Raw genomic sequence first — 17,957 nt, forward strand, 5'->3', positions numbered from 1 at the left:
CTTGAGATATACAGAGTCGGGGGCGAATACGAGTTTCTATACAATCAGTTACAGTAGGCACACTAATAAGTAATAACTTAACACCTTTATGACAAATTCATTAACGCACAGACAGTCTCAATGAATATATTAAAAATTTCAAGCCAGCAAATTATGTTGGGCAAATATGAATTACGAATCTGTAATTATTTATTCATTAGCATATTCCCGCGACTTAGTCCGCGTGGCATACACTTTCAAACCCCTATTTTACCATCTTAGAGGTTGAATTTACAAAAGTCCTTCAGCTTACCAAATTTCAGCCCGATCCGTCCAGTAGTTTGAGCTGTGCGTTGATAAATCATTCAGTCAGTAAATATACCTTTTTCCTTTTATATATTTAAAAGGGACACGTAACATTCCTCAGTAATTCAATAGGGAAGTTCAACAGGCATTTTGAAAATTAGGTACCTTTGACGACCTCCCTGACGTAGTGAACTTATAAGTGGGAAGTGCCAGGTTCTGTCCCCGGCAGGTGGAATTTAGAAATTTATAATTTCTAGGTAATTTTTTGCAGGCTTGGTCTAATGGGAGGCTTCCGTCGAAGCCAGTGGCCACTCTATTGATAGAACTGTACCACTAACCCATTGAGCAACTAATTAGGGGTACGGGTTAACTGAAACTGCCATACTCCTTCCATACTTAGGCTCAGTAGTTTCGGAGTTAGCTGTGATAGATGGGCAGACAGGCGGACACACGAGTCGTCCTATTTAAAGGTTCTGTTCCTTTATTCGGATGTACGAAACCCTAAAAATAAATTGAATAACACTAGCTTTTTCAGAAGTATTTGGAAAACTGTGTGATACAGCCTACAAAGCCTATAGCGAAGTTTTTACTTTCACGATGAGATGTGAGGAGAATGACGACTAAAATAGAATAAAAATATTTTTAATTCAAATGAACTTTTACAACTTAATCGCCAAATGCATTTTCCACTGGTTCGGAAAGCCTTTGCTCCCGAGAAGATCCAGCAAGAAACTCGGCGGTTGCTCTTTTCAAAGATTCTATTTACAATATTATGCCATGTACCTTATCTATATTGCAATCCAGCGCATTGGCGGAGCGAGCTGCAAGCCAGATCCGCGCTCTATTATCATTTACATAATCTCAAACATTGTTTAATAAATAATTTTGCCACTATAATATAGTTAATAGTTCTAAAACACTACAGATAAGGCAATTGAAAGCATATTTATTATCCCCGATCCGGCGTATAAAGACCTTAACAAATGAGGCAGATCATTATGCAACTGTGCGTAGGTTCACTAGATATTAGTCGCAATTTTGTCTGAAATCATTAAAAACAACTTGAACATATCTGAAATGTGTGCAGATTCAGATTTGTATGACAATAATATTTTAATGTATATAATGGGTACATACCACGATTAGTTTTTGTTTTTACCTATTTGTCGATATTTGCCCCGGTCGTGGTCACGACGGGACTCAACACTCACACTCCCGTCGTGACCACGACCCGTGCAAGTGTTTGTGCGTTAAACCACGAAATTTAGTTGTATGATTATCTTGGTTTCTTGTAGATAAAATCAGCTTTCTAAGCAATGGGTTAATAATTAAACGGCGTGGGCGCATCACGGAGACGGTATAAACTACTTTTTACCCCGTAAAAACAGATTATCCATATCCATACTCCATACTAGTATTATAAATGCGAAAGTGTGTCTGTCTGTCTGCTAGCTTTTCACGGTCCAACCGTTCAACCGATTTTGATGAAATTTGATACAAAGTTAGCTTATATCCCGGGGAAGGACATAGGCTACTTTTTATCCCGGAAATTCAAACGTGCCCAAGGGATTTTAAAAAACCTAAATTCATGCGTACGAAGTCGCGGGCATCAGCTAGTAATGAATAATCTCAGAGATGCCTTTAATGGTCTCAGAGATACCAGACCTGAAAGAGTTTACAATGAATAAAATTCAATCGTGGTTTAAGCAAAGTATAACAAACTGAAGTAGGTTTGCGCTGCAATGAACAGACGAAAAGATATTCTCGTATTCATAAGTCCAACAAGGATAATATAGGTTTATTGAAAACGAAAACCTGCCTTTTATCACCTCGTTTGTAATTGAGTGGTGCAAATTAATTTCGACAGCTTACATTTGTATTAAACTCTCGTTAATGTTTACTTAAGTACTTTATTGTTAGTTAGTTAGTGTTTACTTATTTGTGTGTAAAATGCAAGACTTTATTCATAAACTAGCTGATGCCCACGACTTCGTCCGAATGGATTTAGGTTGTTAAAAATCCCGTGGGCACTCTTTGTTTTTCCGGAATAAAAGTAGCTTGTCCCACTCTCCAGGTCTTTAACTATATCTATACAAACATCACGCCAATCTGTTGCACCCCTCGCACCTCTCTACCCGTCTTCTCCGATCCTATCACGCTGGCAAGTTAGGTAGGTAGGTCAAAACTTCAATTTTATTTATTAGTATAGATTGTATTGTAAGAAATAGATTACCTATATAAAAATAAAATTGAGCTATATATAGTATAATATCCTATCCTAATTACCTATTTATCTTAACATTATAATATTATAAAAGAGGCGGCCGTCCATCTTAGCCACCTCTCACCATCATCATCATCAACCGATAGACGAAAACTGCTGGACAGAGGTCTCCTGTAGAGACTTCCACACGCCACAGTCTTGCTTTGCCTGAATCTAGCGGCTCCCTGCGGCTTATTCGATTCATCTAGTGGGAGGGCTCTTCCAAAGCTGCGCTTTCCTGACCGAGGTCGCCATTCTAGCACCTTGGGACTCCAGCGTCTATCGGTTTTTCGAACTATGTATCTATTATACCCATTGCCACTTCAGCTTCGGAACCCGTTTAGCTATGTCGGTTACTCTGGTTCGCCTAAGGATCTCCTCATTTCTCCAAGCATAGCTCTCTCCATCGCCCGCTGAATAATTTTGAGTTTATTGGGCCCGTAGTCAGCTTTTAATGAATAGTGTCATATAAAAATATTCAGCTAAGTAAAGCGACCGACCTTGTTCTGTGAATTCAGTTATAATTATATTAAAATTCATTAAACTTCATTAACATTTGCCTCATTTGTAGCGCCTGCCAATGTAGTTAGACATAAACACTATAAACTAGATTTGAGAAACTAGTACCAAGTACTTAGGAAACCACTTGCTTTAAAAGGTACGCGCTTTTTATGGGACGGACGGTCATTCAAATATTCACTAGGTAGTCTAAACTCGTATTAGGCTTGAAATAGTTGAACCACTGAGATTTCGTACAAGGATACCCGAAAAACCTTATCTAAACGAGCTATACCATAGGACTGCATACTACCAGGGCTGACCAGGAATCATCGGCAGACTGTCGTACCGTAATATTCCAATTCACATAGGTACTGCCGCATGCTGCTAAAGTCGGAAAATTAATGAATCCATTTTTGTAGCATGCCGCATTGTCGCATATATTTATTATAAAAAAAAGATTCCGACGAATTGGGAACCTCCTCCTTTTTGAAGTCGGTTAAAAATGCGTAGACCATGTTCTATAATATTCCGTACGAAATAAAACCAAACCTAAAACTACGAGAGTTCCCATTCAATGTTATAAATGGAGACAGGGGGCAAAGGGTCGGTTTCCACCAAAAGGATTTTTTTGATATCACTGAATGAAACATAATTGTGTCAGTATTGCCTTTAATTATTAAATTAGACGCAAATATCAACCCTTATCCCGGTGCGCGATAGCGCGTGCGCTGTGCGGGTGTGCGGGGCACCCCCCCGCCTTATACCCGATTGCGATCTCGACCTGTCGCGTGCTATACTTGCGTATGCTCGAGGATGCATGAGCATCCTAGTTGCATAAATCCGCAGAAAATGGAGACGTGTTGAAACATTGTTGCAACGTGTTCAGTCGGATGAAGTTTCATTTCCGCTCCGCACATCTCTGCTCCGCTCCTTTCCGCTCCGTTCCTCTCCGCTCCGGAAAAGACTCCGCTCTGCTTTAGTGGAAACCCACCACTCTTGCAAATTACAGTTAAACAGTTTTTAGGGTTCCGTACCCAAAAGGACAAACGGAACCCTTATAGGATCACTTTGTTGTCTGTCTGTCTGTCTGTCTGTCAAGAAACCTACAGGGTACTTCCCGTTGACCTAGAATCATGAAATTTGGTAGGTAGGTAGATCTTATAGTTGACATTTGGGGAAATATCTCAAAACCGTGAATTTGTGGTTACACCACACAAAAAAATTAAATTATGGTCATGAACTAATAATCAGTATTTTCAATTTTCTAAGTAAGATAACTATATCAAGTGGGGTATCATATGAAAGGTCTTCACCTGTGCATTCTAAAACGGAATTTGTTTATTTTTATGTATCACTAGCTTTTGAACACGACTTCGTCCACGTGGACTACACAAATTTCAAACCCCTATTTCACCCCCTTAAGGGTTAAATTTTCAAAAATCCTTCCTTAGCGGATGCCTACGTCATAATAGCTATCTGCATGCCAAATTTATGCCAATATTTATATGTAGTACTTGAGCTGTGCGTTGATAGATCAGTCAGTCAGTCAGTCACATTTTCCTTATATATATTAAGATAGTTTTTGAATTATCCTGCAAAATGTCGAAAAAATATGACTGTAGTACGGAACCCTCATTGCGCGAGCCTGACTCGCACTTGGCCGGTTTTATTTACTTCAATACTAATTAACTTATCGGTCGGAAACTTCATCGTCTATATTTCGCGTGTTTCTGCTAGGGTTTCTGATCCGAACAGTAAGTAATTTATTTGCATAATAATTATAGATTTATCTCGCCATTAGCATATCAAGTACTAATTTTTATTGCTAAATAATGCAAATAATTAAGATCTAAGTATCTCTTTACGGCCTATAATATCTAGATACCTAAGGAAGATGATAGCCTGTGATAGCCTAGTTAGGACTTCGGCCTCCTAATCGGAGGTCGGGGGTTCGATCCCGACACGCACCTTTAACTTTTCAGAGTTATGTGGAATTTGGTTTTTAAAAATCCCGTGGGAACTCTTTGATTTTCCGGAATAAAAGGTAGCCTATGTGTTAATCCAGGGTATAATCTATCTCCATTCCAAATTTCATCCAAATCCGTTCAGCCGTTTTTGCGTGATTGAGTAACAAACATCCAAACATCCAAACATCCACACTTTCACATTTATAATATTAGGATTAGGATTAGGATATTAAAATAAAATATAAAATAAAATAAAAATATTTTTTATTCGAATAAACTTTTACAAGTACTTACGAATAGTCGGATGCATCTACCACTGGTTTCATTAGGAATATAAGTTCGAAAGTGTGCCTGCCTGTCTGTCTGTCTGTCTGCTAGCTTTTTACGGCCCAACAGTTTAACCGATTTTAATAAAATTCGGTACACAGTTAGCTTACATCCCGGAGAAAGCGTTGCCGGCATCATCTAGTTTATAATCTCTGTATATAAAAATGAATCGCTGAATGAGTTGCTGATCGCAAATCTCGAGAACAGCTGAGCTGATTTCGCTAATTCTTTTTTTATAATACTCCTTGAAGTACGAGGACGGTTTTTACGGAGAAAAAAAAATAATTCAACCCCCCTCTCAATTTTCTAAACTCCACCCGAGCGAAGCCGGGGCGGGTCAGCTAGTTTATAATAAGTATGAATTACTAGGAAATATACAATTCTATTAAATAAACTTAAATCTAAATTAAAAGAAACAACATTAAATTAAAACTAAAATAAATTTAATTAAATCTAAAACCTCATCGAGACCACCGCAGCGAGGCATTGTACCCAAGATGCTGGCAGCATTACCCCTTTGGGTAGCCAAACTAATTCTTTGACCAAGGTAGCTGCCAGCTCTCGGGTCCCCGGTTGACTCGATAACTCTTTTCGCAATTTCTTCAAAAAGAGCTCGAGCCCCCGGGCCCCACGGCCCCAAGGTCTCCATACCAAAAGGCACGAATACGAAGCTCCCATCGAGGTTTTCATATTTGCGCCTCTTGGCCTGTTCGGCGCTGATGGCCGCTGCACCCGCCATAGAGGAGGTCGCCTGAATGTGGGTTGCAGCTAAAGTGTCTACACAAGTTGCATAGGAAATTAGATGTGTACCTACAAGTACAAAAATAACGTTCTACAATAATATTGTTATTCACGATAGATAATGTTAGAATAATCTATTTTATGTTCATACTGGTTTCTTAGTAAAATACAGAACAGAAATCGTGATACGCAACTTTGTCACTGCAATTTGAACGGTAAAAGGCGCAGTGCGACAATCGCGAGTAAGTATATCACTATAATATAGGTATATATACTATGTGGGTCTATAGGTCTGTGTGTAAGTGGAGTGGTTCATAATAATATGTTTAACACGAAATATTGCTGGTGTACGAGACTACAGTCGTGTGACTCATAACTGTGTTTGTATCTGTAAAATTATTGTAGTCTGTAATAGGCATTGCAATAGTGCATTCAATATTAGCTGGCGTGTTTCCACTTGAGACCGTCATTAGCAATAACATATACACAATAATTAGCAATAAATCGTGGCGGGTGAATTATTTTGAGGTGTTTGAGGAGGTGAGGTGAAATCACCTTCCACAGTGACATGTGAAAATAATAAAGACGATACTGGCCGTTACTGGCGTCGATTCTCTTGTCTTTCTCAAACTAAATTTAGACTATCTACATCGTTAAACCTATTTTTTTCTTATTTATTAAGGTTGCCATACAACCACAAGTACACTATCGATTAGGATCGTTCTTGAAAAGCGATCAGGACGAAATCCAATCAATCATTCTGTATGGTGCATAATTAATAGCTCGCCTTTGGAATCACCACCACCCCATGGCAATTTGTCTACCACCACGAATAGGCGGCCTTATCAGTGTATCATGGAAATAGGGGTACGAAATAATCAATATTTTGCTACCCCACCCTGCAACGCATGCGTGGTGGTACCAGTTTTGTGGTGGTGGTATTATGACGTGGGATGGTGGACCCCATTTTGGAATACCACGCTCCATTCTAACGCAAAAGGTTGAAGAAGCAGCACCATTTGAGATGGGTACCATACAGCCTGACAGGACATGGGATTTCCACCCACCATGTAAGTTACCACCTTTAAAACTGGTTTAGATAACTTACCTACCGAAAATTATTCTAGATGGTTCTAGTCTTCAAATAAGGTTAGGTTTCACTAGCTATTACATGTGCATTGTGCATAGAATAGTAACTACCTTTCAAGAAAAATTGTGTTTAAAATACTATACCGTTAAAAGTTATCGAAAACTCTTTTATTAAATTAAGGTTAGGTTTCATTAGCCCAATTCTAATGTTGTTAAACTACAATATTACGTAGGTTTATTCTTTAGTGATTTTAAAAATAGAACTAAAGCTAAATTAAAAAATAGTTGTTTTAAAATAACGTTAGGTTTGACTAGAAATATCTTTTAATATTAAAAAAAAAAGGTGCGTGCTAAAGTGTTAAAAATGTAGTACACTTCGTATTCAGTATTTCAGTAATGCAGTGATTAAGACCGTATACGTAAATTTAGAATGTAGTTTACGCGTAAAAGCTCTTAGAACGGTTACTTGAGTTAACTCAGCGTTTTTTCTTACATATTATGTGCAACACATAATTGTACTAAAAAAAGTCGGTTAATCAATCGAATCTGCAGTTTGACAGTTGAGTGTTGAAGGTATTTTTTAGGCAGCAAGTTAATTAATAAAAATTCCCTATGAATAATTAAAATTATCAAATATTTCCATTGAGTTTTTATTGGCCGAAGCCAGCATGGCTGAAATTGGAAATAAATGTATTAGAATTTTTATGTCTAGATTTAATTATTTTCGGCTAAATTTTTAACTCTTATAACTCTTATATACAAATGAATATCTTTGGAAATACAAGCTTTCGTCGATCACCAGTAACTTATTGGTAGTAGGTAATAAATAGATTTTGGAACTGTTCAATAGTATTTATCGTTATGACAGACTTTTTACTTTTGAACATGGAAGTATCTAGTAGGTACCTACTAAGTTTAAGTTCACTGAAACATATTTTATAATAATCAGTAAAATACAGAAATGTAATACAAATATAAATACTTGTGAATTAAAAATTATTTAAATACATATTATAATATTGATAGTAATTACTTTACTAATTATAGTGTTATTTTGCAGAATCAGCACACCAGAGGGGACTGGTAAGACACGTTTCAAGATTTTGAGCACAAACGCTTATTTTACATACAATGCTGCAAATAATTAAAGTAAATACATAGTTAAGTGTAAAAGTATACCATGGACGTGTACCAACATTTCTATGTACACAAGTATTGAATAAACATGCTTCGCAAACACATACTATTTGTTTAATGCCTCACCTATCCATATTATGTTAGGTTGCAATCCCATTAGCGCGATCGTCTTGCACACATAGTTAAGGTACCTTTCCACTAGCCGAAGTAGCTCAAAGGTTACTGGAACGGACTAAATTCTCAAAAATTGACAGTTCAAACCCCACCCGTTGCACTATTGTCGTACCTACTCCTATCGCAAGCTTTATGCTTAGTTAGAGGAGAAAGAAATATTTTTCTTTAAAAAAAATCTTAGACTTATCGATAATAATTGTATTACGACATATCTCCATAATCTGATTGAAGTAAGGGCTGAAACAAACAGAACAGATTCTGAGAGCATACTTGTCCTTGGTAGTAGGCCGGCGATGATTTGATGATGATGATGTTTACAAAGCGTTTCAAATGTGAAGATTATTATAATATGACGGGAACATTATTTTAGTGTGACGTCCTATCATGCAATTTTCATCTCGTGTTTTAAGGTCAAGTCTTGTATAAAAAATTTCAAAACAATACTAAAACATTACTACTTTAAACGGTGAATGTAACTAGTGAGGCCCTGTTCTTGTGTGGCTTTGCTCTTGATAAACTAAGGGCTTGAAATTATTTCAAATGGCAGAGAAGGGTATTTCCTGAAAAAAATTCAATTCACTTTATTGCACCAAGTAAAATATACTTACTTAATATGCAAACATTTTAATCCATTCTTAGTATTATAAATACGAAAGTGTGTCTATCTGTCTGTCTGCTACTTTTCACGGTCCAACAGTTTAACCGATTTTGATTAGCTTACATCCCGGGGATGATTTTGTCCCGGAAAATCCCAAAAAAACAGTTCCTACGGGATTTAAAAAACCTAAATCCACGCTGACGAAGTCGTGGGGATCATCTAGTACGGAATGTTTTAACTATTTAGCTGACTAAAGTGACATTATTTAAGCACACCGTTCCAATGTATTTCAAATAGTTTACGATGGCAACTATACGCATCTAGTGTGTAACTAGGGGTCTCTAACTCATGCAATTTAATTAACTTCCGCCCCACCTTTGTTTTGGCTCTACCTTTGCCCAACGGGAATATAACGAGTGGTACGCAATTAATTAAAATTGTATTTACGACACGAGTCACCTAAATAAAAATAAGCAGTGTGAAAATTTGCTGTTATTCAAGTTTAAAAGAGCTCTTCCCTTCGATCTAACCCGTGATCAGTAGTGAGATGGCAATAGGCTGACATAATGATAAAAATGATATTCATGTAAAACAAGGAGTTGTTATGATGAATGACAAGGTTTTTACGACAAAAAATACATTTTAATACATTTAGAACTAAATCTATAACAAGAAAAAGTAAAATAATATATTCTATTATCTATATCTAATGAAAATTACTTAAGTAATATTCTTTACTCCAGTGATATCCAAGAAACAGCACCTTTATGCGCAGAGCTATCCCTTTTCTTTTGTTGTAAGATGATTATGTTATTATGATTGCATATAATATGAGTAATAAGATCTCCTAATATTTCGGAAGCTTTTTGTTGGCAAAGCTTTCGATTAGTAAACAGCTATGAGTATATATGTGTATAAGCAGTTATTATTAGTTCTTCAATATATTTTAATGTTGATAACGGATACATACCACGAATAATTTGATGTTTATATTTGTCGATATTTCAACCCAATCACGTTCACCCAATCGTGATCACGACGGGTCGTGGTCCCGTCGTAACCACGACCGTGCAATTTGGTTGCAATTTCGACAAATAAAAACATCTAATTAATCGTGGTATGTACCCGTTATCTACATTAAAAAAGAATAGAATAGAATATGTTTTTTATTCATGTAAACTTTTTACAAGTGCTTATGAATAGTCAGGTAGTTTTAATTTACCACTGGTTCAGAATGCCGTTCCTACCGAGAAGAACCAGCAAGAAACTCGGCGGGTGCTCTTTTTAATTTTTCAATTTACAATGTTATTATACCGTACCATACAAGCCATTGCAGCCCCGTGCATTACTGGAGCGAGTCAAATCCAATATGTCGAATGAGCTTAAAATCAATATTTAAGAAAATTAAAGAATGTATTGTACCTAAATTTTTATTAAAAATAGCTATACGCCCAGCAATTGGTTGCTTGCTACTTTTGTTAATTATTATTATTACTCCATACTAATATTATAAATGCGAAAATGTGTCTGTCTGTCTGCTGGCTTTACTCAGATCTGTTTAACTGATTTTGATGTTTGGTACAGAGTTAGCACTTAGCTTACATCCCAGATATGAACATAGGCTGCTTTTTATCCCGAAAATTCAAAGAGTTTCCATGGGGTTCTTAAAAGACCATTCCGTTTAACCGATTTTTATGTAATTTGGTAACTAGGTAGGAGACGGATATAGACTATATTAATAATCCTAAACACGGATGGAGTCGCGAGCATCATCTAGTACCTACCAAAATTTTTGAAATATAAATAAACTCATATAAATATAATTCAGATTAATTATAATTACACATATTACACATTTGTAATTATTATATTATATCACTCGTAATTTATGCAAAACTAGTCGAGGTACTTTTTATCTACTCGTATGTATGAGTATGACGTCATAACGATAAAAATGTAAAATTATACGTGAAATATGATGTCTGTTACATTTCCTACATCATCTATATTTACATAATATTATAAAATATAGTGTTTTATATTTAACTGTCTTCGTCTCTCTTCTTATTCTTCTCACGGGCCGTTTTAACTTTCTGACAATTTTCATGTCAAAAGTTCGATTTTAATCCGTATTTTGAAGGCGAAACGGACCTAATTTTGACATGACAGTTGACCTATAGAGTTAAAATGGCATGTGAGAAGTAATTTTGTACGGACTATACTTAAGTGTAACTTAAGTAACTTGCGGGTTTGAAAAATACAAAATAACTGAAAGTACAAGTAAGGCACATTGGCAAGTCGAAATACTACTCAAGTATTAATAGTACCTAAGTTAATTATTTTCCTTAAAATTTTCTATTCAGTCTTCAAGATCTGGAGCACTTCGACCACCCGTTGTGCCAGATCCTTTTTTCCACGCACATGCAAACTGTGGAATGAACTCCCTTCGGCGGTGTTCCCTTTAGACTACAACGTGGGGTTATTCAAGGGGCGGACCAACAAATTCCTAAAAGGCCGGCAACTCATTGGCGATTCCTCTGGTGCTGCAAATGTTCATGGGCGGCGGTAATCGCTTAACATCAGGTGACCCGCCTGCTCGTTTGCTCACTATCTCTATTTAAAAAAAAGACGTTATCTATTATTTTATCAATGCTATCAAGTTTGTTGACTTTGATCTCCACAGATGTCCATTGATAAAATATTAAATCATACAAATCGATCTATAAACTAAATCAAATACAACTTAATATACCTAAAAAAGTGAAATAGCGATGTTTATTTTCGATATCACCCATAAATTATAGATCGTGTTTCCAAAACGGTATTAAATAATGCCAAATGTGTACCCGGTGATATTTTTATACCCCATCACCTCGAGCGTCGCCTGCACTGGCCCACTACTAAACACAGGGCTTGTGTATAACCACAGTTCTAGATTTAAAAATTATGGTTTAAATTATTCAAACGTACGTAGTCTTAATTCCACGAATACGTACGAGGCGATTTGCCTCCTAATTTCTAATTCGAACCGCTAAGATTTGGAACACCCTTCCAGCATCAGTTTTTCCCTCCAATTATAATATGGGTACCTTCAAGTCAAGAGTGAATAGGCATCTTCTAGACAAGCGCGTTCCATCTTAGGCTGCATCATTACTTGCCACCAGGTCTGATTGCAGCCAAGCGCTAGTCTATAATACTTAAATTAAAAAAATGACTCAAACCAGTGGTGGAATTAGATATCAACAATTAATTAGGCAAATCTACAACCTTGTTGCTTGGCAACTAAACTTATCAGTCGGTCATCTGAAGTTTTGCATAATAAATTGTAATATATGCAAATTATCGCCTTTTACGTGAGTCCACGTGCGCAAATCATAATAAATCAGTGTCTACATGGCCGTCAGCTACTAGAAAGAGAGGCAGCGCGTGCCAGACTTCCGTTATTTAATAAAAGCTGAAAGTTTATCTGCGTATTGTCCCCAACACTGGGAGGAACGTCTGTGTGGATGTTTGTTTGGATCATGGTGGCTTTGAGAGATAACCCAAAGGTGTAAAAAAATCTAACGTACCAATATTGACGGCAGTATAAGTATTTTCTTCCAGAAAATGTTTTAATAGGTACCTAAGTACCACAATCTAAATCTAAACTATATTAATAATAATTCTATTAATAACTAGCTTATGCCCGCGATTTTGTCCGCGTGGACTTCACAAATTTCAACCCCCTATTTTACCCCCTTAGAGGTTGTATTTTCAAAAATCTTTTCTTAGCGGATTTTTACCTCGTAATAGCTATCTGCATGCCAAACAGCCTGATCAGCTCAGGAGTTTGAGCTGTGCGTAGATAGATCAGTCAGTTTTTCTTTTATGTAGGTATAAAGTACAGATTAGCGAACTGTGCGAGAAATATTATAGTGCACATGTGTGTGCGCAAACGTTGGTATACCGTATACTATTCTCTATTCCCTCAACCCCACAGCCCGATACGGTGGAAATCTGACACAACCGGAGAGAGCTTTCAACTCACATTCGTGGAGCGCAAGTTCTGATACTATTCAGTGCGGCTGACAGACCAATTCTATTATGCGGCCCGCGTTATGTTAACGGCCATTTTGTTACGGTTAACGAGCGCTCGATCTAATGCCCGTGAACTAAGTACAATGTTCGTGGGCAATTAATTACTTCACAATTTACATCTTATGCGTAGTGGTTACTTGGTTAACTGTTGCGACTTCTTCTGTGCAGAGGCGTCTTTACCTATGGTGCAGAGTGTGCGGCGCACACGGGCGCCGGGTCTAAGGGGGCGCCGAGCACCCTCTAATGCGACACCTCCAAAGATGCGTCGATACCGGCGCTCTCAAAGACCCTGCGCTCATGTTATGGCCGACGCCGTCATCATTTAAAATTGCACCATTTGCATCCGAATTTCCGTTTGAAAATATAACTGTTAGTATTCCATTTTGACCCTGCTCCTACTAGACTAGAGGGCGCCAGGGTACTGGTTGCACACGGGCGCCACAAGGGCTAGAGACGCCTCTGCTTCTGTGTAAATCTTCTAAATGTAATCAGGGCGCTGGCAAAAACGAAGACAGGTGATAGTGCCAATGATCAATGGTATGATACCATAAAAACCGCGAAAAATAAATAAAAAAATCCTATTACTTTGTAAAAGTTTACGATATATTGCAATTAAAACATCTGACTGACGCCAGAGGTCAGCAAACGTTTCGTTAGTAGGTTACTCGGAGAGGACATTGACCCGAGTTTTGCACGCTATACATTGCGGGTTTGAAAAATACTAAGTCACTAAAACTACAAAATGAGGCAAAATGGTTATTGGTATTGGATCGTGTTTAGGTAGTATAACAATAACGCTAAGTTTTTGCTAGCGTTCTGGTTACAACCTGTATCTACTTAAATGTATAATACTATGGTATGGTATGGATGGTAGGTACTATACAGACTTCAAAACAACGTTATTATAATTAGTAACAAAAGGCGACAACGATAAATCGTTCAGATCGCGCCGATAACGGTTAACAAATTAAAACACCTCCATAGATCATTGGCAACGGCGACCATGACACACATGCTTGATACTAAATAATTACTGAGTACATGCGCTGTTACAATTATTAATTAAATCGTATATTGTAAATCGAATCTTTTAGAAAGAGCAACCGCCGAGTTTCTTGCTGGTCCTTCTCGGTAGGAAAGACATACCGAACCACTGGTAGATGTATATTTGACGACTAGTTTATGCCCGCGACTTCGTCCGCGTGGACTAAATTCCAACCCCTATTTTAGATAAAAAGAAAAGGTGACTCACTGACTGATCTATCAACGCACAGCTCAAACTATAGGCCGGATCGAATTGAAATTTGATATGCAGATAGCTATTATGATGCAGACATCAGCCGTGAAAGGATTTTTGGAAATTCAACCCCTAAGGGGATAAAACAGGAGTTTGAAAATCGAATAACTCTAGTACAAAAGACATCAACGAGTTCAACACTATCATAAAAATTAATGATACATAATTATACCGTTCGTTTTTATTTTATTAATTATTTATTATCAATGCCATAATCTGTTATTAACTCTGGTATGGTATCTTACTAATATCTTCTGGATCTTATGGAATCTTAATGGGGGGGTAAAGCGGCAGATATTGGGAGAATTTTTGTACTTATTACAAAAAAAGGCAAGGACAGAAATTTAAGGCAATAGGTATCCACAGTAGCCTATCAATATATTTACAATAGCATAATTTTTGTAAGACAAAATATTCTTACCAAATGCTTAATACAAAATATTTTTAATAAGCTACCCGTGCAAAGCCGGGGCGGGTTGCAAGTCTTCAATAAATCGATATATACCAAACAAACAAACAATAAATTTAAAAAGGAATTAAGAAACTATCATCGTAAAAAAAAAGTAGCTAATATCTAAATATGCATGCAATCACACACTCCCACTTACACACACGCATACACACACGCACACATACACACACACACAAGCACACACAAGCATACACACACTGTTGTAATTTTATTATTGTATATACCTACCTACATTTATTCTAAATCTATTCTGTTAAAATAGTTTTAATTATAATTTTAAGTAATCTCTTTTGGCCTTCTGTTTTACCTAGATTTAAATTTAAATAATAATTATGTATTTACGCTGTTGATTACTTTCAAATAAACAAAAAAAATTGAAAAAAAAATACCTACCTACTTTTAATTACATATCGCAAACTGATTGATCTTTGCTCAATCGATATCAATCGACAACATAATCGTTAAAATCGCACGAGTCGCGTGCCGACATCGATTTGATCGGCTATCGCCATTTTGCCGTAATCAAGGCTAGTTAGCTTAAATACGGCAAAACGTACTGCGTTGCGCGGCGGCATAGATAGCTGAACGCTGGAGGCAACGTTTACCACATATTAGTACCTAGTACCTACAGTACAAAGTACAGTCAGCAACAAAACACATCGCCTTTTTACGACTATAAGTCCCGCAAATTGCTATTGCGTTGGAACCATGTCTCATTAACATCGAAATGACGTCATTTTGACGTCAGCCGAAATAAAAATATACCATCAGCTCGAAACTTCAGTCTAGTGCTGACGTCACTAAAATGGCGGCCACGCGCATTAGTAATTTGCGGGACTTATACTTCGTGTTACTTCAAAACTCTTGATTTTTGAGAATAAAATATTTGCAATGGCTGCAATTTAGTTTCTACCGAGTTTACAAGCATGGCGAGTTCTGATTAACCGTCCAGTATTATAGATTAAAAAGCAATATGAATTGAATGTAGCTTTTATCTTAGGTATCATCATCATCATGATCAACCTATAACCGGCTCACTACTGAGCACGGGTAGGAGTAGGGTTTTGGCTATAATCTACCACGCTGGCCATGTGCGGAGTGGTAGATTTCACACACCTTTGAGAACATTATAGAGAACTCTCAGGCATGCAGGTTTCGTCACGATGTTTTGCTTCACCGCTAAAGCAAGTGATAACGCACATAATTCTGAAAAGTTCATGACCACAATTTAATTTTTTTGTGTGATCTAACCCTAAATTCACGGTTTTCAGATTTTTCCCCAAATGTCACCTATAAGATCTACCTACCTGCCAAATTTCATGATTCTAGGTCAACGGGAAGTAGGTACCCTGTAGGTTTCTTGACAGACAGACGGACAGACAGACAGACAGACAACAAAGTGATCCAATAAGGGTTCCGTTTTTCCTTTTGAGGTACGGAACCCTAAAAATTACACTTTTCCGAAATAACACGTTTTAGACGCAAACAGGCGACATGTATTCGCCGTCGTCAAATGATACAATATGTCTACTGTCCATATTATACAGATTATACAGATTGTAACCAGAACGCTAGCAAAAACTTAGCGTTAACTTATTGACATGTTATGTGCGTTTTAAGTATCTAATTAAATATCATTTGCTTTAACGGGGAAGGAAAACATCGTGAGGAAAGTGGAAACCTCTCTTGAAGTTCTCAATAATGTTCTCAAAGGTGTGTGAAGTCAGCCAATCTGCACTTGACCAGCGTGGTAGACTATGGTCAAAACCCTTCTCACTCTGACAGAAGACCCGTGGTTTGTAGCGAGCTGGCGATGGGTTGATCGTGATGTAGTGTGGTACTAGGTACCTTAGAGCCGTATTATATTATAACTAGGTAAATAATAATTATTATATACCCATAAAGACATCTCAGCTACGGTTACTTGACCGTCACGTTCTCTAGGACGATCTTTCTTTATTAATTTGTATGAACAATGAAGTTTATGTTTGCCCTTACTGGATGGCGCTGTAAACTATCACATTGCGGTAAAATTCGCTTTGGTCTTACATACAAAGACCCTATATTAGTAATTCACCTTTGTGCCTAAAGTTTCTAACTTCTTGTGCGTTTCCAAGTTTGCGTTCAAGCAAACTATAAATTTTTCGATAATTTTTGTAAACCTCGAATAGAAAGAGGTTGTAAAATCATATAATAATCATTGTCGCAGTAACCTCCTCGATGCGATTTGCCCGGTGCAAAGATATGACTTTCTGGAGTTAGATTTTTCACTCGTAGGGATGAGTACATATTTAATTATTTAGCGGTAGCATGGTCAGAGAAAACTCTCGGTTTGATCCTGAATCGACGACAATGTGTCAAATATAAGGTGACGTGTAATGGTGAAATCATAAAAAATAGGACTGCATTAGGGCTACCTGTGTCAAATGTTTAGTATCTACTAATTTATTGTTGCAACCAGAATACAATAAATTCAGCCAATCACAAGAATTGCGATTGTAATACTTATGGTGACCACTCAGTGCGGACAGTCGCATATTTGGCTTCAGAGAGTTGCCCTCTATCCTGTGAACCCAACAAAAGCCTTATCCGTGATGGTTACCAAAGTCGTGTCGTGACCCGCCGGTCTATAATGATGAAATGATGATTGATGCAGGTTTTGCGGAATCAACCTACTCAGTCAACGATAATATGTCAAATATTAGGCTATGGTGACGTGAAATCATAAAAAAGAGGGTTACCTTACTAACATTTTGACGCCTGCCAGTGTCGTCGAAGCCTCGACGTTTTGTTAGAAGCTCCCTCTATCGTGAACTGTGGCATGACCGTAATATGGATCGCGTATAGTGCGCAGGCCTACGCATTTCAGCTGTGATATGATATAGCTACTATAATATGTCAATGCATTTCAGCGAGACTCTACCTACTTGTTTACCTTACCTGTCGTCGGTAGATAAGTAGGATTAGGATGACGCAGCGGCACCGCTCAGGATTTGCACCGCCAATGGAAAAGGGCATTATTTCTAAAA

The 17,957-nt window shown here is 37.3% G+C and overlaps 1 protein-coding gene across 2 annotated transcripts in view; it reads left to right on the forward strand.

The window, feature by feature from the left end:
* Positions 1–17,957, forward strand: part of LOC117992806 (ras association domain-containing protein 10-like) — a 238,002-nt gene that overhangs the window by 63,272 nt on the left and 156,773 nt on the right. Inside the window, exons 1-2 of one of the 2 annotated variants that reach the window (XM_069506257.1) lie at positions 7,101–7,154; positions 8,234–8,256. The exons of the other annotated variant lie outside the window; for it this stretch is intronic. The gene's annotated coding sequence lies outside the window, so the exon portion shown is untranslated. Of the gene's footprint in view, positions 1–7,100; positions 7,155–8,233; positions 8,257–17,957 lie in introns of those variants that run through there. 2 annotated transcript variants of the gene reach the window in all.

Source organism: Maniola hyperantus, chromosome 22 (assembly GCF_902806685.2).
Source record: "Maniola hyperantus chromosome 22, iAphHyp1.2, whole genome shotgun sequence".
Taxonomy (NCBI): domain Eukaryota; kingdom Metazoa; phylum Arthropoda; class Insecta; order Lepidoptera; family Nymphalidae; genus Maniola; species Maniola hyperantus.